Consider the following 27833-nt stretch of genomic DNA (forward strand, 5'->3'; position numbering starts at 1 on the left):
CCCATTGCACCTCCTCCTGCACAACATTTAATACAGTCGTTTTTGCCTGTAAGCTAGTATAAACTGGTCTCCAAAAGCACACACCACAGATATTTGTAATTCCTCTAAACCCTTATGCTTTCCTCCAGCAACAACAAATCTGTTCTGTGTAATTAACATGTTGCTCCTTGGAGTTAGGTTAGTGCTTGACCAAAAATCTTCTATTATGTTTTCATTATGTGGCAAGTATGTTTTTAGTTTCTATTGTTAAATTATAATGTTTAAGCAGGCCTCCAGTGTAGTGAAAAAAAGAGTAACTAACAAATGTTGTCCAGCTACAGTGGTACGCCTTTTGCCCAGTACCAGAGATTGTGATGTTTCTACAACTTTTACAGCCCACTTCAAACATTCGGTCATCTAATGGTGTATATATGTGTGTCTCATGATGGGAGTAGGAAGTCTAAAGGGGGTGCACTCATGAGCTTAAGGAACAGTGCAAAGGAAGACAGAGCTGGAGAATGTTGGCAGCTTAAGCAGCAGCTGGAGAAAAGTGGCAGAGCTGACAGATCTGAAGGGTGGTGGAGGCTGGAAACAAAGTGAGTAGGGCACTGCAGGCAATTGTATGAGGGAGAACAAAGTGACATGGATAGTCTTGGACAGAGACGCTTTTTCTCTTGTGGGTCATGGCTGGAAAAAGAACCAGAGGCTTAAGGAGGAGGAGGCTGAAGAGGTGAGACAAGCTTCAGTACACTGTGGGAGGTCCACTGAGTTGTCAGGCTTGAAAAAGCCACTGGTACTCTGTGATCACCAAGCATAAGGTCTGAGATTACAATTCTCCCAATCTTTTTAAGTCCTCAGGTGAAGTGGGGGAGAAGAACATTCCTTCTATTTTGCTAATAATAGATGTATATAGCTAGGTAAGAACATTTTAGAATTTTGTAATTGAAACAGTTTGCGTTTGCTCAAGCTCTACCACTTTAGAAGCCTAAGAATTTGATAAAACCCAAGCTTCACTGTTGACTAGCTGGAAACCTTTTGATTGGTGTTGAAAGATGAAAGGAGAAAGGATATTGTATCCTTTGCTTGAAGCTTTAACAAGGAGTGAAGTGATTTGATTGCCGCTTGTTGCTACGGAGGGAATAGGACTGATTAAATCAACATTTAGGAGTAAGGAGTTTTCTAGGTAGGAATAGACAAACATAGACTACTGTGGTTCTTTTTCCACATTTTCAGTTTGAAAGTGACAAAGCAAAATACGCTCACTTCTACCAAAATCTATGCAGCAGGGAATAACCACATTAACTGTGTCAATGATTAACTTACAGATGAGTTGAAGGCAAGCTGTTTAGGATTTTATGGAGTGAAAATGGGTAGAGGAAGCTAATGCTCCATAGAACAAAGAAGACAAATATGTCTTTTCTACTTAAAGGGCTTAGTATTAATTGGGATTGGACATGTATTTTACATTAAATGTCACAAATAAAGGTGCACAGATAACAAGTAGTTGCATAAAGGTTAGACTAATCTAGACACAAAGATATAGGTTTGGTAAGATAGGTATGGAAGAGACTGCGGGCTAACAACATCTCTTCATTCTCTTCCCCACTTGCATGTCAAGAGATGGGGGAGAGTGCATGGGAAAACTTGAATAGGTCACACTGGTATGTTCTAATACATGTTTTGTGCTGCATAGTTGAATAATTGGGTCAGGTATTCAAATATACAATGACGATCAAAATACAACACTGTACTCTCACTACTCTTAATGGATTAGACAATTGAAGTCATTTTGAATGGAGCAGGGCTGAAATAATCTTGCATCCGAAAAAGATACTGCTAAGACTGTGGAAACACACAAAGTGGGGCCAAAATTATAAATGTAAACTGGAAATCCGTCATTCCTGATCCATGGCTGCTTATCAGGAAGTAGTAGTACAATTATGGGAGCTCACAAATGTGATTGGAGAGAATAGGGACTGATGACCTTTAAGTGGGAAGACTTTCAAAGTGTTGTTGTACAACATTAGCCTGTTTCGGACAACCCAGGAGCACTGAAATCCTCAATAGTGATCTATACACACTAATTATATTAAAATGAGACTTCAACCTTATATCATCCTTCCTTTTCACTCTACTCCCTCCCAAATTATGGACTAAAAAGGGAAAAAGTAAGGTGGTATCTCAATAAGTTAGGCAGATGATCAATGGACATTGGGAGATACATTCACAGAAGAGGCAATGCACATATCAAATTACGAGATACCATAACCAGGCTAGGTTGCACTATTTTGTGTCAGACTGTTTAAGCACAGAAGAGGAGGAACTAGAAAAAGGATTTTACTGCAGTTACTGTTACAGTTGTCAGCCAGGTGACATTTGAATGAATTTGTGTCTGAAGAAGGTGTTAGTAATAGGTCTTAGCAAACTGACATGCATGCATGGTTGGAAGCTTCATAATATTTAACAAAGCTGTGTTTATTTCACATTGTTCACCTAGATACAAAGCACATTTTTGAGTTTGACAGAGAGGGTACTCCATTACAAAGACTGTCCACAAACCATCATTCCACTTACCTCATTTTGAGTTGGGCAGACCTCGCGATTTTAGTCGTAGAGCTCTCATTGGCTGAAAAGTTGTTGTTTGACTGTCATCATAGAAATTTTACAAACATGTTTAGACCTCAATGAACATATGCACCTTGTTAGCGAAGGCATGACATTATACTACTCCACAATTTAAAATATTATTTATTTACATTTGGGATTCCAAATATTTCAAGATCAGTCTTTGAATTATGGGAACATGGTTGTGGAACGTTTGAATTTATTTTAAAAGTAGTAATAACATCAAGTTGTTATTCATATGCAATTAAATAACTTAATGCATAAATGACTGCAGAAGTCATGTATGAGGGAAAGAGTGGACCTCCAAAGGAATTAAAACAGGGCTGGCTCTAGGGCAGTGCCACCACACTGGGGACTGACTTTAGGGGGCGCTGTGTTGTCAAATATACAATGGATTTGAAAGCACCTGCTGCAGCATTTCTTGCCTCCTGCAAGCTTCCGGCAACAATAAAAATATCAAGAAAACTATGGTGATTAATGGACCTGCTAGGGATCAATTGAGTTTTGCTTAGTGAAAGTTTTGACTCATAAAGTAGAGCATTGGGTTAATATACATGCTGCAAAGCACGTGCACCATGCAGATCACAGAAGTTCATATAATGTAAATAGTTCAGTGGGTTACTGCTTTTGTTGAAGAGATAACTTTATTACTTGCAATTTATAAATTAAAATCCTAATATAGAACACTGAGCTATTAGCTGTCATCAAATATCTGTGTGGGAAGTGCAAGGTATTGGTTAAAGCTTTGATTTCTCCCCCCGTTTTTCATTATTCCATTGTTGCAAAAAGGGTTCATTTGGGCAAAAATCAATTCTTATTAGTAATGAGAACCCCCGACCATGGTGGAACATTTAAAAATGCGGAGTTGGTGCTTTTCCAGACCAAGCTCTCTTGAACTATACCCAGTATGAATGACATGTGACTCCTACACCTTGTAGTCCTCTTTCTTATGTAACATTTCCTATTAACTGATTTACACATGTTTGATTCATTGTCTCTGTATGATGTAAAGTGCTATTACAACCTACACTGGTATGAGTAGCTCTATAAAACAATTGAAAAGCATGTGGGAGAGTGGTTATGGAGACTTGAGTCTTAAAAGGCGGTATTTGAGGAAATTCATGGAGAAGGAGGTCACTGGGGGGCGCTAACAAACATACTTACACTGGGCACTACCAGCGCTAAAGCTGTGTCTGATTACAAATTTGGTAAAAATTTTTTTAAAGTTAAGTAGAGATTATTCCAGAGCTTCAGGAAGAAACTAAGGGCCTCCTTTACAAATAAATGGCGTAAGGTAGCGTTGCAAGCCTTTTTTCTGTGCTGCCCTACACCAATTTGAAAGGACAGGAATGCACTCTGTTTACCAGATCCGGTGCATTCTTGTCCTTTCAGCCTAGTGCCAATGCAGGCACTCTTGCACCATGGTGCAAAGGTGTCTGTGTTGTTTGCAGGATTGCTTTTGCGCAGGAAGGAGCACCACCAGCTCAAAACAATCCATAGAGGCGTTTTCCTCTTTCTACATGTCCTGCCGAATACAGCACTTATGGAAGGAGGAAAAAATGATGAGAAATTAAAAAAAATCTCTTTGTATGCCTGCTCTGGGGATGCATAGGGATTTGGCGCTGCCCCAGGTTTACATGATTTTGTAAATCTGGGGCACAATCAAAATCCATGGGTGTTGCGTGGGAACACTGACTGCAATGCCTTCGGAATGCCTCCTTGAACGCAGCACTTTGCGATGCCTTGCCTTACTCCATATCTAAGAGGCCATGCAAAGAGACACAGGCTTTGTGTGACCCCATAGATATGATTGAGAGGCCTGTGTCTTTGGAGCATCAAAAAAATTGTCTGTCTAGTGGTGCAGGCCTCTTGTTGATAGGCCTCTAAGCCTCCAAGCCTAAGTTTTTTTTCTAAAATATCTGCATTGAGCAGGAGGGAGAAAATGTAATCGAGAGATGTTGGGCTGGTGGGTACTCCCCAAATGTGGGAGGAGCAGCAGGTGGCTCCGGCGGTAAAAAAGCTGATAAGTAAGAGTGTTCTAAATTGCATTTTAGTTTCATCACATTAATGTCTTGTGAAATTACATACATGTCCACAAAATTCATTTTGTGGTGTCTCAGAGGGAAATTGTAACGAAGTATAGTTTTCATATTCAAATGTCATGGGAGATACCAGGATTGAGACTGTTTTAAGAAGAAAATGCCTCATTACACACATTTTCAGAAAGAGCAGGTCTCCTGCAAGACATTTTCTGTGTGGTCTAAATCTCTGTGTCCACAAATTGTGAAAAAAGTTTCACCTGTGAAATTAATAGTAATGTGCATTGGCTAATAAATAACCAGGGCTGAACTAGCCCAGGCTTGTTTTAAAATGCACATCATTGCCTAGGGGCAATGTTCACAGATAACATGTTTTTTACTGGATTTGAATACATTATTACCCTTCTAAGCTACACAGCTCACGTCCCAAGGTCAGCAAAAACTTTAACTAATGTATGAACCAAGTAGGCACTTGGAAACATGTCATGCATGATTGCTCTCAATAAAAAAAAAATTGAGGCAACATCGAGAATTGTTTACAGATGAAAAAAGAAATGGAAGGGTGTATCTGCCAAAACAAATTTATTTGGGGTTCTAGGATCAAAATCAGTGGAGGGGCTGTGCTTTCTTTCTTGGGCCACTGGCGATTAGAAAGGGTATCATAAAGAAGTCGTAACATAAATCCCCCAATACCTTTGCAAGATAGCATCAGGTGGTTTGAATAATTGCTTCTTTGGAAAGATGTTAGTTAATATGATATGGATATATTTTCATTGGACTTCTGGTAAATTGGAAAAAGGTAAACACCACACCCTATTCTGCCCAATTAGTAACGATATCCTGAATACTGATGGCAGCTCAAATATATTGCCACTCATGCAATGGTCAGCACACCTATTTTTTACAGGTATTTGGCAGTTCTCCTTTTTCTCATAACAAAGTTTAGGCTTATAGGCCTGGACTTTCTGGAACCCTAGCAATACGACATCTTCAAGAAGTCAACACCCACCCCTCCCCCAGCCCCCCAATTTGCGACAATTACCTGATATTTTACTCCAGTCCACACCTCGCAGAGAATTTCAAGGCCAGATGCAAGACAATTTAGCCCCGCCCCGAAAGAACATGGATGAGTAGGAGGCAGACCCGGGGCTATATCAGGAAGCCGTCGAGGCACAGGAAGAACCAGAGTTTATTGAATTATCATCGGATCTGGGCTCGGGTAGGCTGACCAAACCAGTCATGCATTCTCTCCCTTTTCTCAATGTAGGATGCATGCAGTCTACATGGAGAAAATGGCCTCTCCATAGATGCCTGTGTGGTCAGCGTCCCAACCAATCACAACGCTGCCATTGCAGCATTGTAATTGGCTTAGGGGAGGCGAGGGAGGCTGCCTGCTTTCTGTTCCTGCTGAGGGAGGAAAGCAGGAGCAGACCAAGGATGCGGGACACAGGAAAGGTAATTTTTATTTATTTATAATTTCATTATTTAACCCCCTCCGAACCCACGTACCCTCGCGACCACTTGACTGCCCCCCACCCCACGTGACCCCACTTACGCCCCCCACCCATGAGCCATGCCGGCTGCGACTGTCTTGGATGGTAATCCTAGCATTGACATTTGTATGGAAGGGTGTACCTTGAGTACAAACATCAGAGAAGGCAATGCTGGCTCACCTTAGTGAGGCAGCTTAATGCAAAGTATTGCACAAAAATGGCTTTCTTTTAATGTGAGCACAGCCAATAACATAATTGATGGTGTCACTTTTTAAAGCATAGCGGTGCACAATTTTACACCACTTGCACAATATGGCAATGCAGACTTTTATGCTGCACTGCAAGATGTATAGTACGCTTGAGGCAGGCTTTCCTGATAGTACTTCAGGGACGCAGCATGGAAGATCTGTCTACCATTCAAAAAGAGAAACACAGAAGTCTGATTGATTTTTCGGGGTTTAAAAAATTTGAGATACAATCCTGAATTTTAAGCAAATGCAGGGGGATATTTTCAAGAAAATGTTGGAGTGCTGTGTTATGCCAAAATTGCTAACACTGCGTTCCAACATATTTAAAATGCAGGGATGTGCTGTATTTACAAAAATAAGGCACAGCCCTGCGAGTCCCCTAGCACTGACGCTAAAAATAATCTCATAATACATGCTCAAACCATTGCCCTTCCCTCAAACTGCTTAAATATTTGCTGTCTTGCTCTCTCATTTGAAAAATATAGTAGAGCTGCAGAAGTGAAGTATAAAAGATGAATCCAGTGTGAAATTATGCAAATCAAAAAACATTTAACAGTTTGTTGAGAAAAGATATTAGAATTGGTTTAATATGTTAGAATTAAATATGATGATGCTTACCATGTGTTGGTCAATGAAGAGCAGTTCTAAGTTTCCTGTAAAGACCTTTAGTGTGCAAAAAATAAACATGCTCTCATAAATATTTCCTTTCTGCTAATCACTGTTTGTTCGAGAAAGAAAAATCATAAAAATGAAAAGCCAGCTGTAATTTCTGCTGCTTTGTTTAAAGTGCAGCTGTAATTATGCCATGTAATCTGCCTTTCGCCTTAGCTGCTGGTAGCAGATAATATATTATCAAACGTAGCTTCAATAATTTATTACAGTTGAGCAGCTACATAGTTCTATTATTAAATATGACTAGCCACATCACAAGTGCCTGTAAGGGACATTGGAGAAGAGCGTCTATACAGGCTCCTATGTATTTTATATCACACCTCGTTCCTAATCAGTGAGAATTGACATCACCAGTCTACAGACTGTGGCATGGAAGACTGATATGGTTGCAATTATGATCACAAATGTGATGTGTGTCTTGAGGAAATACATGGATTAAAGGGCATTTGTTCTACAAAATGCACTTTAACCCCTTCAGTGCCCATGACGAGATAGTCTCGTCATGGAGCGCGGTTGCGCTGTGCCCATGACAAGACTATCTCGTCATGAACCCCGCCCGCTAATGAAACGCCCGGCACAGGGCGTGAAAAGGGCGGGGCACTGAAGAGGTTAAGATAGATTTGCCAAGATAAATTAACTATGCCTCTGAACTGATACTGCTTTGTATGAGCTAAAAAAATTATCAATGTTTTGTACTGGACTGATTGTCTAAAGCTGCAGAGCTTAACCAGCTTCTATTGATTTTCTCTTAAAGGTGTGTTAACACATTATCGGAGTAATGCCTGCAACAAAGAAAAAATAAATTCTAAGCACTTGACCTTTACACCAAATTTTAGAAATGAGATGTATTGAATTTCTTTGCTGTTCATGAAAAGTAGCATATCCCTTCAATATCTTCAAACGTGATGAAAAACGTGGAGAGGATGTCTGAAAACATTTCATTATCCTCCTTGTACAAGAACTTGACCTTTCCGCAAGAGCTGTTTTGTAGAACATTCTAGTCTTTATACTCCAAAGTGAAAGAGGTATACTAAAAAGGGCTGAGAGCAGTGGAAGGAGGAGGATGTGGCTAGAACTGAAGGCTTGGGAACTGGGGAACCTGGTTCAAATCCTGGCCTTTGGTCAACATCCTTTGAACATGGACAAATCAGTTAGGGCCCGGTTATGACTTTGGCAGTGCAGCGGTGGGGCCACCCTGCCGCTGCACCGCCAAACTTGCGTGAGAACCGCATGCCATATTATTACTTTTTTAGTCACTAGCAGGTGGTTGTCTGGCGTTCCCACGGCGGTGCCTATAAAATAGGCAGTGCAATGGGAACGTCAAAGAAAGTTCCAGCATGGCAGGAACGATGAAGTCCATACCGTGCTGGAATTCGGGATGTATGCACACAGGGAGCACATGTTGTACCCCTCTGTGTGCATCCACATGGTGTGAGGCACAAGGGGGCCCTGTATGGACCCCTTTCTTCCCTCTTCAGCACTGTTTTCATGGAGGAAAGATCTCCATTAAATCAGTGGTGGTGAGAAAAGTTGCAATATGCTTGGCAGGACTGTGGTGGTCCTGCCAAGCATAACACTACCTCAAAACTCTGCCACCGCCAGGGAACGACTGTTTCCTGGAGGAGTCAGCGGTCCCTGGGCGGCAAGACCGCCAAGGTCATAATTTGGCAGTCAGAAGACCGCCACCCTCGCCCCACCATGTGTCTAGTGGTCCGAGGACTTCCTGACTGGTAATTAGGCTCTAATTTTCCTGTAGCTAAACATAAAAATGTGTAGCATCTGGTTCTAATGTAAAGCACTCTCACACCCTTAGGCCACGTTTGCACTATATTAAACTGTAAAAAAAGCTACTTCTAGCATTTCATGCAAGGTGCTGCTAGCTGAACACTGCTCTTCTCGGTCTGAATACTGCCCACACTGGGAAACATCGTTTACAACGCGGGGATTCCTTCGCGATGCCATTACATTGCGGTTTTTACAACGCAACGTTGTAACGACTTGCGTTGTAAAAACTGCGATGTAATGTACCGCGATGTAAATGTATGCATTGTAACGTCATACATCCGCCCACACTGGGCAATGCTGCCTCTGTGAGGAGCACCTGATGCCCCTGCTGCTGTGGTCATCCGCCATTTTACCTTTGTCAATATCTTCAGCATTATCATTCTGGTGATCACCCATTGAAGAACCATGGGACAAGATCAGGCAGAATCGAAACTGGAAAACATAAAATAGCGTCAGCAAACTCCAGTGGTGCCCCTGAGTTATGAAGCCATATATTCTGGCTCCGAGTACATGAGCGGCTGTTTGATGCCATGTAGAAGCATAGAGAGATGGAGTACATAAGGAAAGCAGTGCAGGTAGGAGAGGAGTGGAGAAAAATTAAGAGAGCATAAAACAATCAACATTATATGGAGGATAATTATTGGGAGTTTTCAGTACCTCAGTACCTCAGTACCTCAGTACATCAGAGCTGTAGTGATACCCCAACCTCTGTATACACATGGCAGACCTTGGAAAAATTGCATGCAAAAGGTGTTTAATTAGACTATTTTCAGCCCCATTAGAAAATTGGAATGTTGAGTGCTCCATTGAAAACAATGTAGTGCTCTGGGCTTCTAATGGCAGGTAGAAGCCCGGAGCATCAACATTCCAAAGTTTAACAGAAGACTTACGGAACCCGAGGTGGTATAAAAACCCACTCGGCTCCATAAGCCCTTTGTTTACAAATTCGAACATTCTGTCCTCTAGGAACATAATGTTCTAATAGCCTTACAGCCCTCTGTAGCCTTACAGCCCACTTCGGCAGGCTCCAAGGCTATATTATTCCCTTGCTCCTACCCTAGCTACCTATTCTCCCTACTATACTATGCATCATCTGTATCCAGTTCACTTTCTGCTCAGCTAAAATGCACTCAATTTTATAGTACCAACTGCTCTTCTGATTGCAAAGCAACTGTGCTACCAAATTCAGATTCCTAAAAAAAGGTAAAACAGAAAAAAAGAGGAAATAAAGGGCAGATAAGGTGAAAGATGCCACTAGGGGGACAAAGATGGAAAAAGTGAAAGAGCATTAGAAAACTAGAACAACTCACGCACAGTATTGCTTCATCATGGTAGAAGAGCAAAATCACTGAAATAATAAATAAAAGTCCTTTTTGTGTCTGAACTTCACAAAGCTCCTTGTCAGATGTCAAAAGAATCTGTCCAGGGAAGTGCTATGAAGAAAAACTGCTGCTCAAAAATGCAGTTGGCGCAAGCACACCTAGGCATCTCAACATAGAGATAATAAAGTAAAGTTTCCTCTACAGTCAGCACTTTCAGGTTCTCTTTCATGTGAGTACAAAGAGGAAGAAGGACATTTTTGAGAAGATTAATGAAGATATTATGCCAAGACAAATTTTCAATTTGCAACCTGTAGCACAGAAGACACAGCAGAAAGGGTGTCTGCTACGCCATCTCATCATCGTTTACTTCTGTTTGCCTCTTTTTACCTTGAATGTCGTTCTCTCACTGGGCTCATAATTGGTGACTTGCCCATGAGCAGTAACCTCCCTCTGGGCCTAGCTGCTGTCTGTGTACACATTGTATTCCACCCGCATTTCCTAATATTTCCATGTGTATTTATTTTTGTTTGTACATGAGCCTAAGATTGTTGTGTTTCATTTACTAAGTGACTGGATTATTACCTGGTTCTTGATTCTGTAAAGCGCTCTGATACCCCCAGGTCTAGCTAGCGCTATGTAAAACTTATAAATAAATACATTGGAAAAATTTGAAGTCCCAAGTGAAACATAGGTAAGATGGCACACATGTAAAAATTGAAATATGCCACAGAAAAGAGCCTGAAACAAAATTAGGAATATCTGAGTTGATCTTGAGGTCAGGAAAATGGAAGAAAGAATACTCGAGGTACTCACATATATCCCCCCCCCCCCCAGAAATCAAATCAAAAAAGTCATTAAAAGTTGCTGGACGGTTTCAGAAGTAGGAGAGCAGAACCACCACTCCACCAATTCATATTTAAAAGATGTCTCACCAAGAGCCTTCAAGGGACAGATATGGGGCCAGATTACAAAGCAATTTTCACAGGTACTATTACAAATCCTTGGTGGGAAACAAGGCAGCGGCTGTTGCAAACACCTTTTACCACCTCTGTCTGCCCTGAGACCCTCCGACCGAGATTTCTCAGAGAGTACTCGGCCTCAATTGTAATAACTGGTGTCTTTTGCATAGTTGTCCTGGTCCCCCATACTGTAGCTCACATAACTGACAACATTTACCCCTTTTAACACTTTTCAGCTCTTGACTGTCAGGGTAGGAAAGCACAGCAGGGGACAGGTTGCGGACTACAGACTAAGAAATCAGCAATGCAACAAACAAAATGTGATAAATTGGTGTCAAGTAGGAGTGGGCATTCTATTCCCCTCTGCCGGACAAATTGACGGAATTTTGGCCACTCCTCATTATGCTTGTAACATGATTTTCCCGCCAAATCTCACCAACCACTGCGTGGCAGACTTTTCTTCACGCACACGGCTCGAAAATGGTACGTTTGTGAGCACAAATACTATTTAGCATCCCCTAGTGGGATTTTCAGTCGCTAGAAGGACACTCAGTGAGATTTCTCCAACGTGGGCAGTAGTGGCTATTCACGGTCAGAAAGCTGCGGCCCGATTTTAAAATCTACTCACTGTTTTGTGCGATTCGTGTTGATTTTTCAGCGCAAATCGAGTCCTCAGAACTAAATCACAGCGTAAGCATCGCAACATGCCTATTTCTGCCCATTTGCGGAATTCCTCGAAATCTCACAGAGTTCCTTTGTAACACTGAGGAATTCTGCGCAGTTAAACTTTTCTTTTAAAATGGTAAATGTCTTCATTACACACACTGTTAAATACTACACATACATTGATAGATATTTAGAAAATGGTAGGTGGAAATACACTCTAAAGTACCTCAAGAACTGTAAGGGATGCACAACAAAAATAAGCATAACCAATTTACAGATCCCCAAATATACAAATATACCTCACAATATATTTTGGCCTCTCCTACTGGAGCCACTTCTAGTAGTGTGCACAACAGCAAGTGCTAACCCCTAATAACATACATACCATATGACTAACATAACATGGGGTGCAATAATTGAAAGGTAGTCCTGCTGGCTCTGTCAGGGTGTCACTATCATGACCAAATACAAAACAAAAACATTATATCAATGAATGCATGTATGTTATGTTATGTTAAGTTAATTTATTATGCGCACAGCTACTCCAGCAAAGGAGCGTCCCGGCGCACAGACAAGGAGGAACACAACATAGCAAAACAAGAACGCCCAAGATAGACAAATGTTCTGATGTAAACATCAGAACATTTCTAGTGATGTCAAAGTAAATACTGTTTAGGATTTTCATTGAGCTTTCAAATATACAACAATTTGAACCTTTTTAATGCATCAATTAGGAATCATAATGTTGAAAATTACGTCAGAATCCTTTCTTCACATTTAACCAGTGATGACGCAATGCAACAATAGGACTAAATACAAAGGTCCATGCACTCCAGAAACTCTGGGCATCAGCTGAAGCTTTGGAAGTGCTTTTCTTTCTTTTTTAAAAGATAAATTACTTTCCCAGCAAACACATAGTGGCCGTTTAATAAGTACAGGTGAAGCACATGTGGGCCTTTTGAAGGGCCACTGTTTCACCCTGGGTGGCCCCCAATAAAACAACTAGGCTGTTAGATCCCCTGTTCTCATTGAACATCACATGACAAATTTTCTAACATTTTAGTAACTTCTACAAGGCCTATGGGGACACTCCTGCACCATCAATCACAATGTTTGATGCTGACATGTATGCTTTCCTTTTCCCTATGTCTGTCTGCATTTAGAAATTCAAATGTGTTTGCTAGGTATGTTGTCACTCACGCGGTACCTCTGCCCAATGAGTGGGGCACTCTTTGACTTTGTTGGGGCTGCGTAGAAGCCCAAACCTATGCAGCCAAGCTAGCTCTCCTCAATGAGACACTCTCAAGTGCCAGTAGAGGAGGCAGCAGTTCTCTTGATCCTACCATCCTGCACTGGACCTGGAATGGAAAGTGGGCGCATTCCGGTCTTCTTTGTCCTACTTTGTCTCTGAGGGAAACTGGGGCATATTGATGACGTTTGTACTGCAGGGCAGTGCAGCAAATTACCTTGCTGTGCTGCCCTGAGTCACATGGAAAGGGCAGGAATGTGCCATATGTATTAAATATGGTGCATTTCTGTCCTTTTTCCTTGCTCTGTGGCCGTTTTAGCAGCCTAACATCAATGCAGGCGCCCTTGCAGCATGGTGCAAGGGAGCCTGTGTTGTAGGCAGGATTATTCTTGTGCAGGGAGGGATACCTTCCTGCACAAAAAACAATCCTGAGAGGCTTTTTCCTCTTTCTTTGTGTGCAACAGAAAGCCTCAAACTCACCAAGGGCTTGCTCAGGCAATAGCAGAAAAACACGTGTGAATTAGAACAAATATGACCAAACTCATATTTTATTTGCACCTTGGGCCTTTATGAACATAGGGAAAGTGATGTTAGTCATATGCTCACATTGAGCCAATTCAAAATTAATATTTAATTGTAGCTTCTAGCCAGAGTGAGAATACATAAAGCCGCACTCTAGTCAAAAAGATGAGATGATATTTCGTTTTGGATGTCTAACTCTACTATAACACCTGCAAAGGACATAACCAATTTATTTAAGGTCCCATCTGTAACAGGCTCCCATTGTGCAAATACTGGGTTGATTTAGACAGTGGTTCTTTTGAAAGCTTTACTTGCAGAAGGGTCTAGTGCTTAGAGTTGAAGCGGGCACTACATTTTGAGCATTAGTCCAATGTTAAAAGCAGGGTGATTTTTCTTCTTGGTTTGAACCTACACCCCAAACATAAGTAACAAGTGTATTTTGACTAATCCAGCACACCACAAAATATGTACTGGTGTGCCAAGTTACTGCAGTTTGATTCCTAATACTGAGTGCGGGTCTTAGGTTTGAGCCCCTAAACATCACACATCAAAATAAGGCCTTTACAACAAAGAACATATGAACTTAAAACTAGCAAAATCTAGTGGCTTTGTCAGTGGTTGATTTGATATGCTTTTTCTCTCCATTATTTATTGCTTTCTTTCCCACTAAACAATTTCCAATTATTGAACCTTTCACCATAGCTGTATTCTCAACACCTACTACCTTTACATACAATCATTGTTGTATACAAAATGCCACTTCTGGTGCTTAAGCGAGTATGCACGAAAGCCTGCTCATTATACATGAACTCATTTCCCATAACAACTGTTGTACCAATGCAAATGTATGTAAATACACTATGAATGTGCTGAAATGTACGTAAACACCTGTATGTGAACCTGTCCATCCAACTAATGAGGCCTATTATGCTTCATCAGTGCATCATCAATGAATATTGTCTATTATCTTTAAGCCTGTATGGTGAAATAGAGATACTAGCATGCCTCTTTGACTAAAACCCACCCTGTCAAAGACCTATCACAATTTTACAGACCTCTTTCTCAAATCTGCTGATGTTCCTAAAAGCTTGTACACTGCTCCTCATCAAACAGTATGGTTTATCACAGACAAACTGGGTAGGCATGCAACTTCAATGCAGAAGTAAACACATCATATCACCATGAACAATGAGTCTGCTTACAATGAACTGACAACCTGTAGCATTACCATAGAATGTACACATGTCAGACAGCCACAACTTCAATCTCTGCCTCTCGCACTCATGATAGGGTAACTCATCGTATCAAACCTACAGAGGTGTAGCTACCATTGGTGAAGCAGGTGCAGTTGCACCAGACTCAGAAGTTTGAGGGTCCCACTGAACCCTGATTATTTCTGTATTCCACAGTTCAAACAGTGGTCAGGGAATCAATTTACGTCCATGTTGCACCAGAGGCCATTACACACCGAACACACCACTGCTAAATTTAGGACATAAAAGGGAAGCTGTTCAATATTTTATGACATCAAGGGCCAGATCTACTAAGATTTTGTGAGGTTTCAAATGACCCAATTCACAGAATAAGGCAATTTGAGATTGCAGAAAGGCCTTCTCAGATGTACAAACATCAAATTGGAATTCTGTAAAATGTTACCAGAATGAAATTTGTGTTCGAAACCAATACTGATTCAGTATTTGAAAGGGGCGTCCCTTCCAAATACCAAAGCAGAATGCTATGCATCAATGCCTTGCAACCGAATTTCTGTTTCAAAACATTAATAATTTACCAACTACAAACATGCAGTGGTAACCCATTCACAAATGGAAAGGTGTCCCTGTGGGACCTCTTCTCCTTTGTGACTGTAAAAATAACTCTGTGCAAGAGGAGTCAGTGGTTCACAGGACCACTGCACCTGTTTTCAACAAACAAAAAGGCAAGAAATAAATGTTTCTTTTTAATGCAGTCCCATCTCTTTTAAAGGATCCGGTTGCATTTTTAAAAAAAGATTGCTTTATTAAAAAGTGATCACAGACATGGTGGTCTGCCCACCCAAGTAGGCCATCATCCCTGCGATTACAGCGATTCCTAGTAGGTCGCAAATGTTGACCTACTTCATTTGTGTTGATGAAGAAGATCGATTTGCAACCCACAAGGAACTGCTCATTTTAAATGAAAAGTTTCTTACATTAGGAATAGTGATCTCCTAAATGCGATTTGGAGAAAAGCGCAATTTGAAAATCCCTATTCCAATGTTATTACATCTGCCCCCATATCACCAATGAAAGTACTGCTGAGAAAAAATCATTATTTAGGTATATTCTTCCACAAGAGTTATGCCTGAACAATAACAAGTGTTCACAGGTCTAATTAGTAGCTGATTCATTTGCTAATTTCAGTCAATTTCAATGATAGAATTCCTTGGTGTTTAAATAATCTGAAAATGCATCACTTATAAAACTCAGCGGCAGAGTTATTGATTAAGGGGAATGGAAGAATGAGGACAAAGCCCACATTTAGACCAGCGTTGGGCGGAACTCACTCAGTTTTACTTCACAGAATTCCGGGGAGTTACATGAAAATTCAGTGAGATTCCGTAGAGTTCCGCGAATGGGTGGAAATCAGCACATCGATCTGCTTGAGCTGATTTTAGTACCAGGAGATTGTTCCGCACTGAAAAATCAGAGTGACCAGCACCATGTGGTGCACCAAAGGGGGCTGCTTCTTGAGTTGGTTTTGCTGCCACTCAGGTAGATTTTCTACATGTGCCGCTGCTTTCTCACCTTGAATTGTCGCGACCGCCTGCCACCACCCACTTTGGGAAAGTCTCACTCAATGCCCTCCTAGTGCCATGTACAGGTTGGCGGAATTTATCCAGAACTCCGTGGCCTAAATTCCACCAACTCTGCTTGCGAAGGGGAATTTATTGCCCACTCCTAGTGTAAACACAAACTTGGAAGACAGTTCTGCCCTGATTCATTAAAAATGAATTACTGGGGGGGTGTGGCTTGACGCCCACGGAGCATGGCGGCGTTCAAGTGAGGCTCTCGGGCTCGCCTCGGGGACGCTGCGCTACCCGCTAGTTTCAAATGAAGCTTCCTGCATGAATCACCGTCGGAAGGTATGCCGCCTGCAATGCGGGTCTCATTTTCAGCGAGCGCGCGTTGAAACGTGCATTTTTTCATGAGTTACGAGTCTCTTCATAGAAGTGCTCCATAGCGGCCGCCATCTTCCTTTTTGCCGCGAGTGGAGCTTTGACAGGATACAGCTTGCCCCTGCCTGCCTTCTGCATAATTATTCACTCAGCGGTGTAATGGAGCCGTGTTTCACCCTTTGTTACATGTTTTTAGGCTTTTATGCCTCATTCTTCAAATAAACTCGTGCCGGCTATCAGTGGACTTCCCCGGCAGCCATTTTAAAGTGACTGGTTGTGAGGAATGTTTCTAAAAGGCATTGCGCATTCTGTTGCCTGCAAACCTAATTTTCGCTGATGCTTTGGCCCAGTTGGCAGTCGCTTTCCATATGTTTCACGTACCAATTACTTTTTTATTGGCCGTTCAAAGGAGAATACAACTGTTTTGAGCACTCTTCTTGACATTAGTTCACTATTGTTTTACCTCCTAATTTGGTTGATGGGCAGAACTAAGACTAAAGTGTGGCGAACCTTTCTTAAAAATTCAAAACTCTTCACAGAACTTTCTAAACTTGAAGATTCTTCATTGTCTTTGCCACAGTCTCTGGAGCCTATCATGGATTCCATTTCCGCAGCTCCCGGGAAATCTGTCACCAAGCGCCTGGAAAAGGACCTCCCTTCTCCTCCTAAATCTGCCTCACCGGTCTCTTTGGAACTATTACTGGAGGAAATCAGAGCTCTTCGACCGTTTATGGAGGACACCAATGCTAAACTTCAAGTTCTTACGGAGAACTGGTCCCAATTAGACACTAGAGTTTCCGTGGTTGAGCAAAATGTTACCTCACTCAAGGAATCCTGCGCTACCGTCTCAACTTCACACTCAAGTTTCATCACTTCAGCGTCAAGTGGAGGATCTTGAAAATCGCAATAGAAGGCACAACCTTCGCATTTACGGTCTGGTGGAAGGACTTGAGGGGTCGGATGCTCCCACATTTTTCAAGTCATTCCTTCCTAAGTTACTCCACTTACCAGATGGTACTGCACTCAATATTCAATGCGCGCACAGGTTGGGTCGCGCAGTCTCCGATTCTTCACCATCACAGAGGCCAAGAGGTGTAATCATATATTTTTTGGAGTACACAGACTTACTAAAGGTCTTGTCAGCGGCCAAATCTATTCCAAAGATTACATGGTCCGGCTCTACTATATTTTTTTGCTCAAGATTACGCTAAAGCTACTGCAAATAGGCGCAAATCTTTCCTAAACATGAGATCTGATCTCCGATCAATGGGAGCTCGCTATGGACTCTTCCATCCTGGTCTCTTTAAAGTTACTTACAACAATAGGACAACTACATATGAAGACCCGATAAGTCTTCAAAGCTTCATTAATTCCTGCGGGCCGACTAGCGTGGAATCGACTGCTTCTTCTTCATCATTTAAAACTTAGTATTTTAGATACTGTTTAATGTTTTGCAATATTTTGTAGGTCTCTGTATACATTTTTTTTCCTGTTCTTCACTGCTTAGTTTACACAGGAAGTTTTTCACTAGCAAAGTTGTTATTTAGCTCACATTAGATGATGTTTAGTTTTGAATTCAGGGCGCATGTGCTGCCTTGTCCTTTATCTGTGTTACATGTTTTTCTTTGATTTCGCAGGTCTCTTCCTCTCCTGACGTGGCTTCTCCCTGGCTTCCCGTATGCTCATGCTTGGATGGTCCATCTGCCCATGTGGTCTCACCTCTCCCCCCTCCACATTTCCCTTTCGTAGGTATGTTTTTTGTCTTGTCTTTTGACCTTTGTGTTACATTCCCTCTAACTATGTCAAATGTTTTACAAATGGTTTGTCTTTGGTTCTTCTCTGTCTTCAACATTTCTTCTTATCTTCTTTCCTTCTACTTTTTTCTTGCATTTGTTGTTGTTTGTACATTTTTCGTAATGTTTGTAGATTTTTCTTTTTCAGTCACAGCATTTTTCTTTTTCATTGATGGTATATCATGTTCATTCCTTGTTTTACAACGTCTCTATTGGCCTCTGTTCTTTCGTTTTTATATTCTCTTTATTTTGATGGCGACTTACATGTCTTTTCATTATCTTTCTCGTATTTTTAATCTTTTTGGTTTGAATTGGGTTCATCTCTTCTGACTTTTGGATTATTCGGCTTCATTAATCTATGTCATTAAAATTAATCACTTGGAATGTGCGGGGTTTGAATTCCCCTATTAAGAGGCAACGGGTCTTAACTTATTTAGCCAAACTAAATGTGAACTTTGCCTTTTTACAGGAGACTCATCTCTCTGAATTTGAGTCATTAAAGTTAAAGAGGGGTTGGGTGGGTGAGGTTTTCTTTTCTCCAGGTGATGGTAAACGTAATGGGGTAGCGATACTTTGCCACAAATCCCTTTCGCTTTTACTATTGTCTCAACAGTCGGATTCTAGTGGCAGATGGTTAAACGTTAAGTTGTCTTTCAGGGGTGTTCCAGTCTCACTTTTGAATGTCTATGCCCCCACATGCGGAGAACCCTCATTTTGGCCCACACTTGCCAAGCACATATCTCTTTGCATGGATGATAATTTTATTTTAGCAGGTGACTGTAACCAGGTATTTGACCCATTCATCGACAGGAATTCTAAGTTTTCCTATATACCTAACAAGTCCCACAAGTCCTTTGTTCACACCATAAACCAATATAAGCTCTTTGATGCTTGGCGACTTTGTAACCCAATTACCAAAGAATTAACTTTTTATTCCCCGACTCACCACTCCCAATCAAGAATTGATTATATCTTTGTTTCCCATAATCTTTCACAAACTCTTTCTCATGCAGAGATTGGTCCCATCTTGATTTCAGATCACGCCCCAGTGTCCATTGGCATTGATATTTTCCCCAAAATTACTGGTCCCCGGAGGTGGCGTTTTAATAACTCCCTTCTCCTAGACCCAAAATTCACAGCCTCTTTTACCGCCTTCTTTGATGAATTTTTTAGGCTAAATCAGAATGATTGCATGGCTTTTTCTACGATTTGGGATGCCTTTAACGCCTCTGATGGAGACTTTGTATTTGTATTATACTTCGCATACAAATGATAGCTTAAAAGCTCTTGTCCAAGCCAAATTCCAATACAACAAAAAGTCCACAGAGGATGCGTCATTGTATCTATTAAAATCCAGCGCTAAATTTTATGGTGGTAAAAACAAAGCTGGAAGGACGTTAGCCAATTACTTGAAAGTCAAGCATAACAAGTTGAACATTGAATCCATTTATGATGCACATTTAGATCTAAAGTTCAAGGATGCTGACATTCTAAACGAATTTTCTCTTTTTTACAAAACATTGTATGCTTCCGAAACACAACCCACTGATCAGACCTTATCACATTTCTTCTCCACGATTCAAAAGCCCCAACACAACACTCCAGATTTGACCTCATTAGAATCTGATTTGACGCAGCCAGAGTTGTTGAACGCCCTTCACTCCCTTAAGCAGGAGAAGGCACCTGGTCCTGATGGTTTTACGGTTGAATTTTACCTACACTTTTCCAAACTCCTATTACCAAAACTTTACTCTTTATTACACTCTTTCAGTACATTAGGACGATCCTCTGGTTCCTTCTCTGATGCTCATATTTGTCTAATCCCTAAAGAAGGTAAGGATTCTAAGCACTGTAAGAATTATAGACCCATATCTTTAGAAAATATTGATTACAAGATATTTTCCAAGGCACTAGCCCTACGACTGGATTCTTTCCTGCCAGAGTTGTTAGGGGTAGAGCAGTCTGGTTTTGTTAAGGGTCACTATATAACTGATAATACACGACTCCTGTTTGATGTTTTGTCCAAATCCTCACGTTTTAAAGACTCTTTAGCAGCAATTGCGTTGGACGCTGAGAAGGCATTCGACAGGGTTGAGTGGGCGTACCTTTTTTATGCTCTTAAGTGGTTTGGCTTTGGTCCTAATTTTATATCTTTGATATCTCTTCTTTACTCTAGACCTAGAGCGGCGGTTTGTGCTAACAGATTGATATCTTCTTTTTTTGACCTAGGAAGAGGGGTACGTCAGGGATACCCCTCTCCCCTTTTCTTTTTAACTTGGCTTTGGAACCATCCTTGTCAGAATTGCGCCAACATCCTAATGTGCATGGTTTCCAGATGTCTCATTCTCATATTAAACTTGCGGCATACGCAGATGATATTTGCTCTTTATGTCTCACCCGACTGACTCAGTCCCTGCTTTTTTAGCAGAGGTACACGCTTATTCTGATATTTCGGGGTACAAATTGAATAACGATAAGTGTGAGATCCTACCTTTGACAAAGTACACATTTAAACCTGATTTCGCTGCCTCTAAATTTACTTGGAGTCCTAATCATATTAAATATCTGGGTTTACATGTCACATCTTCAATTTCAGATACAGTTTCATTATGTATGGATAAGTGTACGCAGAAGATTTCGGATTTAACTACTAAATGGCACCCTCTTTATTTATCATGGTCTGGATACCATAAAAATGATGTTGTCACCCATAATTATATACACCGTCTCCAACACTCCAGTTCCCATTCCACAAATATTCTTCAAGAAGATTAATTCTATTCTTTCTTCCTTCCTTTGGAATAATAATAAACCTCAAATGTCTCTGCATAGGTTGACTCGTCCCAAATCTGAGGACGGAGATAACTTTCCTGATTTTCCAGCATATCAAAAAGCATTCCTTCTTCGTCAGGCTTCGTTGTGGTTGCATGATTCTAAAGACGACTGCCCTTTATGGACCACAATTGAACGTCTCTCTTTATACACCCTTTACCTTCAGTGAATACCTTTCCTTTTCATGTAAACTGCAAGCCCTAGCTACTCCCATCATCAAATTTACTTCTAAACTTCTAGCACCTTTATTCCCTTTTCCTCATAACACTGTTGACTCTTTTCTCAACTCCACAATTTGGCACAACAAAAGTCTGCTTATTCGCAATAAACCCTTTTACTGGAAGTCGTGGCATCAAAGAGGTCTAGTCTGGATCCATCAGCTCTTCTCGCATTCGGATTTCTTATCTTTTACTTCACTCAGTAGTTCCTTTAATTTACCTCCTTCATTCATCCATAAATACTTCATACTCAAAAACACTGTGCCGGACACACGTGCGCACTTCTCAGTAACACATGCCCTCTCTGCTAGTCCAGATCCTTCCTCACAATTACGTTCCTTATTAACAATAACACCTAAGGCTTCCACATTATATACATTTTTGCATAACATTGATAAAGTTAGACAGAAATCCAAAACCGAAGAAGCTTGGGAACGAGACTTTGCAGCATCTTGGCCAGTCTCTTTATGGAATAAGTTATGGGTTAGGATCCGCAAATCTTCCAGAGCTGCAAACACAACGCAAACATTGTTTTTTGTGTATAACAGGCTTTTGCTTTCGCCAAGTGCCCTAAGCAAAAGTTACACTAGTGTATCTGATACCTGTTGGACTTGTTCCTCACCAAAGGCTGATTTATTTCACATGTTATTTTCTTGTTCTACTGTGTCTGCCTTTTGGAAGCGGGTCTGGTCTCAAATCAATTTGATTTTTGGCACTACATTTCCTTTTGCCTATACACATGTTTTCTTGGGAAGCTTGTCCTCTTGTTGGGAGAATGTTGCAGCTAATGTTAATATTATCGATTTACTATTAGCAGTTGCGTTACAACAAATCACAGCTAATTGGAAGGATTTCTCAAACATTTCTTATAGGACATGGTGGTATGCGGTCTGTCATAATCACAGGTTGGATACCTCCTTTGTATATCCTATTCATTTGATGCCAAAAAGGCTGGATCTGTGGTCTCCTATTACCACCTATTTAGATGCATGTGCTAGTCACGCCTTTCAGTTGCATCCGTCCCAACAGGAAGTCTCGAAACCTCCCTAAATAACCCCAACCATTCCGTCTTCAATTGTTTTTCAAGTATTTGTATTATTGCTTCTGATGCTTAATTACTTTAAATTTTCTCACTGAACCTGATTCATCAATAATATTGTGGACTCTCCTTGGTATGATGTATATTTATTATAATGTAACATGTTGTGACATTTGCTATTTTTATCAATAAAATCCTTTTGAACTGAAAAAAATGAATTACTGAAAAAAATGATTCATATTTGAGTTTATTTCCTTCAAGATGTAAATCATAACCATCTAATAATGCACTGACAGTCCCTAAATACACTCCATTTTCTAAGACCATAACTTTAAATATATTAGAGAAAGAACACAAGCGATTCTGGTATTATGGTCATATCTTTAGTCCATTATGACTTACCTCAGTTGACTTGTGACGTGTAAAAATCATCTTACTGTGTAACATGTCAAATATGCAGACAATAAGTGGAGATATAAATATTCTGGGCCCAGATTTTCTAAACATTCACTGATCGGACCACAATGCAAAGAAAGACAGCAAGGGAACTTGCTGCACTGCATAGCATGAAATGGGGAGAGATGAAATGCACCATATTGGCTCTAGACTACCACAAGTGCACCAGCGTAAAAGATAGCAGTCTCTTTTGCACTAGGTCACTTGAGGCAGTCTAGAGCCAAAGCAAGCACCCTGTTACCACAACGGTGCCTGTGTTGTGGTAAGAATAGAGGCTCATTCCGTGTTGTATTTGTGATGCAGAATGCAGCACACATGCAAAGAGGAATGAACAGAGATAAATAAAGATCTTTCTCCTCATTACAGCACCTCGGGTAGTCACACCATTTTGCCTCAAGCTCAAATTTACAGACTTTAGCCAATTTGGGATTGCCTAAAAATACATGGGTGGATGCACTGGATTACCCATAATCCACCCATGTAATGCCTCACTGAGGTAAAATAAGGTAAGACAGGGCTATATGTTACTTTGGTTTTACAAAGCCAGGCAAAGCCATACAAATCAGGTTTTGTGTGGCTTTGTTACACATAATCCTAGTAAATTAGGGCCAGAACTAACAACATGTTTATGAGTAGAATAAAAAAAATTAGACATTCATAAAATAATATCATCTGAAAGGTTCGAGGGTTCATAAATTGAACTTTATCAAATTCAAACACTTAATGTTGACAATGCACAGTGTGGTTTTGCCACTCCAACACATGCACGCATGGTCATTGTTGGAAGAGTCATTTGATTAAGATCCTAGTTGTCTGTTGAAGGAGATGGGACTCTACATGTTGCTCTTGGAACACCTATGACAAAGTATTGTGACTGTCAGTGGCTTTATACATTCATCAGGAATTATCTTCCGCGTGGTGACCCCTGACCGTGCGGTTGCTGCACCTCTTTGATTTGTGTGAGTAGAAAACCTGAGGCCTTGTAGCGAAGATTGAACAACCAAGGAGAAGCCTAGAGTTACATGAGCTCTGGTCCAAAGTTTTGCAGATCGCCAACATCCTTCCTTCATTATTTATGTATTATTAAACCAATCAAAACTATTACTTTCAAAATGAGCTCAGTAAAAAGATGTTCATTGAAAGGAATGGCCAACAACAGTCAATAGCCATTTCTTATCTTTCACTCACATTTTCAACTGTATCCCGCGCACCTCCAATCCTATGAACACATGAAATAAAAGATTTCCACAACGTTTCTTACCTGCACATAATAGTGTCCTACCTCTAAAAATGGAAAACATGGATGTAAAAATGGCATTTTACTCTACGTATACTTTTAAGAAAAATTAGCTGATATGTCATTTCAAGATTTTCCAGTTACGTTAGCCGGGTTCTCTACAGAGATGCTGTTGCTTCACCCCCCACCCCCCCCCCATCAAAGCTTCAAAAAACAATGCCATATATGAATATTTCAGGTCCATTTGAGGAAAATGTCTATAAATCAAGAAGTGATAAGGGTACTTCCATAATTCCGTTTCAGGTGGCACATCATTTCTCATGGTTTCGACTACATTTCTGAAATGTGCTTCCTTCCATGTGCAAAGCTGCCCATTCCATGTAGATTATTGATCATATGTTATCACAGGAAACATCCTTGGAGGCCGCGGGGTGAGGGGGGTAAAATAACATGATCAAAGCACAAAGTACATTCACTTATCATACAATACCATTTACTTCTTAAATAACAGCGACATGCAGACTTCACTCATCATGTCGTAGCTGTTTCTTTGCGAACAAATTATTTAATACTTTCATATAATCATGCTGGGTTAATAACTTAAACCATTAAAAAAATATTTTATTAAACATACACTCAAATGAGATATACATCAAAAAATATAATCTTATACGTGTTTCAAAAATTACAGCAACAAGGCAGGGTTGTTAAATTATATACTTTTCACACAAAATCATTTGGTTATTACCCGAATTCATGACCCGGCTTCTAGAGTCCATACATACACCAGGCTCTTGTTAGATGTACCCAAAACCAATGTCCATACAAGTACATTAGAGACAAATAATGCTGTCCCTTACAAGGGCACTCTTTAATGGTGTCCTTAAGCTCTTGCTTTTCGGAAGTCCATAAAAATGGCACCAAAGTACTCCACTGTGATGTCAACATGCTTCAATCTAAGGTAAGGGACCACAATTTTAATGAAATCTCCCTCTGGGCTCATGTATTACTTGAAAAAAAAGCAAGTTATGTGTGATCAAAATTAAGAAAAAAATCCAACAATGTATAACACTATTACATTATTTAATACGGATATATATTCACGCAAAGATGAAATATTTGCATACCCAGAAACTCTCTCTGCATGAGACCTCTAAAACACTGAAACAGAAAGTGAGACACGTATATGATTGTTTTTATTGACATTAATGGGCTTCACCCTTTGTGCATTACTCATGTGGCCTCACCTCCTGTAATTCAGTTAATGATATTGCAGGAGCTGCCGATGTGAGAATAAGTGAAAGTCTTCGAATTACGGTCACCACATTAATAATATTAATAATGTGCAGTCCTTATGACCTTCAGGGAATACACAACCACAATGGGAACAGTAATTGCTCTCATCGTAATTGCTTTTGCATTTATATAGCGCTTACTACCCCTGGTGAGGCGTTGACGTGCTTTATGCTGGGCAGCAGCAGGCTGCTCTGGAACACTAAGGTTAGTGGTTAGCCCTGTATTATTGGTTATTGTTTGCCAATGGAATTAGTCTCTGTGCCCAAGCAAACCATTCCATGCATACACTCAAGTTTCTTTGTGGTGGATTAAATGAATGAAAGTTATTTACGATTATTAGTAGGGGGCATAGAGCATGCTCATGTTTGGTGGGATTAATAGATGGACCAGAGGAGGTTCGGTACTGTTCGATTGCAGGAGTGTAACTTTTGGAGGAGGAGAGGTTGTGATCATGTAAATGAGTTTTGAGCAGTTTGCAGAAATAGAATAATCGAGCTTATGGCAAGCATGCATTTGAGAGAATGCATTGTGCTTAGAAAGAAGAGGCATGCAGAGGATGAAAAGTAAGGAGAGGGGGATTTAAAAGAAAAATAAGCACTTTTGAGTAAAGGTCAGTTTGCATGCCAGATGTGAGGGATATAGTAGATTTTGTTTGCAATTGGAGGATTCAAGACTATAGAAAAAAAATAAAAAAACCTTATTTGCTTGTGAAGATAGTGCTGCTGCATAGTGTGTATTTCTGATTGGTACTAGAATAAGGCAAGCTGTCCTTCAGCTTCCTAAACTACAGCTAGACCCCCGATTTAGCCAGTTCAGCTCCTGCGCTCAAGGGTTGGAAGTGGAAATTAATGGCTGCATGCATATGCAGCAAATATTGAGAGCTTAGGCTGTGCTCAAAGGCATCAGTCAACAGTATAGGAAGATACATGTGTAATCAATGCAAACATTGAAAATGTTGGATTAAATCTCAGTCTCAAAATTGGATGTCAGAGGGGGCGTGGCTTAGCGCCCAACGAGCATGGCGGCGTCTCTGTGAGGCTCCGAGGACCCGGCAGGAGCAACGCGCCGTATTCACTGCCAGCGCGGGAATGACCAGCGCATTACCGACATGAACAATCGCCCCTTGCCTGAGGACCCCAAGCGCTTCTGTTTCCAGCCGTAAGAAGGCTTTATTTACCTGATATTGCCGCTTCAACAGCGTCGCTCGCTTCGTGGCCGCCATCTTAGATGCGAGGACGCGCTGTGAATGCCTCTTCGTCACTCGCAAGCGGATTTAATTATTTCTTTTTTTTCTTTTTTTAACGCTGGGCCTACAATTTTGCTTCTCATCACCTGCTTGCTATCTATGCCCCCTTTTTTTTCATAAAATCTTATGTTATTGTGAATAAGAAGGAAGATGTTACTTCTATTGATGACTGTCCTCTCCATAATATGGCCGCCATTTTGTTTGTTCGCGTAACAGTTATCCTTTTTTCTAACTTGCTGAATGGTCGCATTCCTCCACTCTGGATTCAAACGAGGTAATTTTGAGATATCCTTCAGCTGATGTATTTGCAGCGTGGTCCTTCTGGAGTCATGTGCCTCATTTCTTCAGCCCCCTGAGTCTATGTGATACCCAATGATACTTACCTCATGGTTTCACCATAAGCTACTCCTCTTGTGTAGAGTACTTAATTGATCTTTTGCTAGCGAGGTGTCAATGGCTGTTCTTCTATATGGTGAACTATAATATTTTTCACGTCTGGATGTTTATTCAACATTGAAACAAATCGAATTTTCCTACAGCACGCAAACCTTTCTGACTCACGGGCTCTTAATTTAAGCTCTACATTCACTGTCTGGCTGCTTGCCCACTACACTGTTGTCACCCTTTTTGATGGGTAGAGCAAAAGATTCTCTTTACACCTCAACTAGACCAAAACGCACTTTCATTAAAAATTCGAAACTCTTCTCTGAACTCTCTAAACTGGAGGACTCTGGTTTACTGCCATCTGAAACTCATAGCGCAACAATGGATCCCGTCCCACCAGTTTCAGGAAAGACTAATGTTAAACGTCTAAAGAAAGACCCTCCCTCGCCTCCCAAATCTTCTTCACCAGCCTCGATGGAGCTGCTTCTACAAGAGATAAGGGCCCTTAGACCCTTCGTTGAAGAGACAAATTCTAAACTGCAGGTGTTATCTGATAAGTGGTCTCAACTAGACTCGCGACTTAACACCGTGGAGCAAACTGTGTCATCCTTTGCTGATG

This window comes from Triturus cristatus, chromosome 7 (genome assembly GCF_964204655.1).
Source record: "Triturus cristatus chromosome 7, aTriCri1.1, whole genome shotgun sequence".
NCBI lineage: Eukaryota > Metazoa > Chordata > Amphibia > Caudata > Salamandridae > Triturus > Triturus cristatus.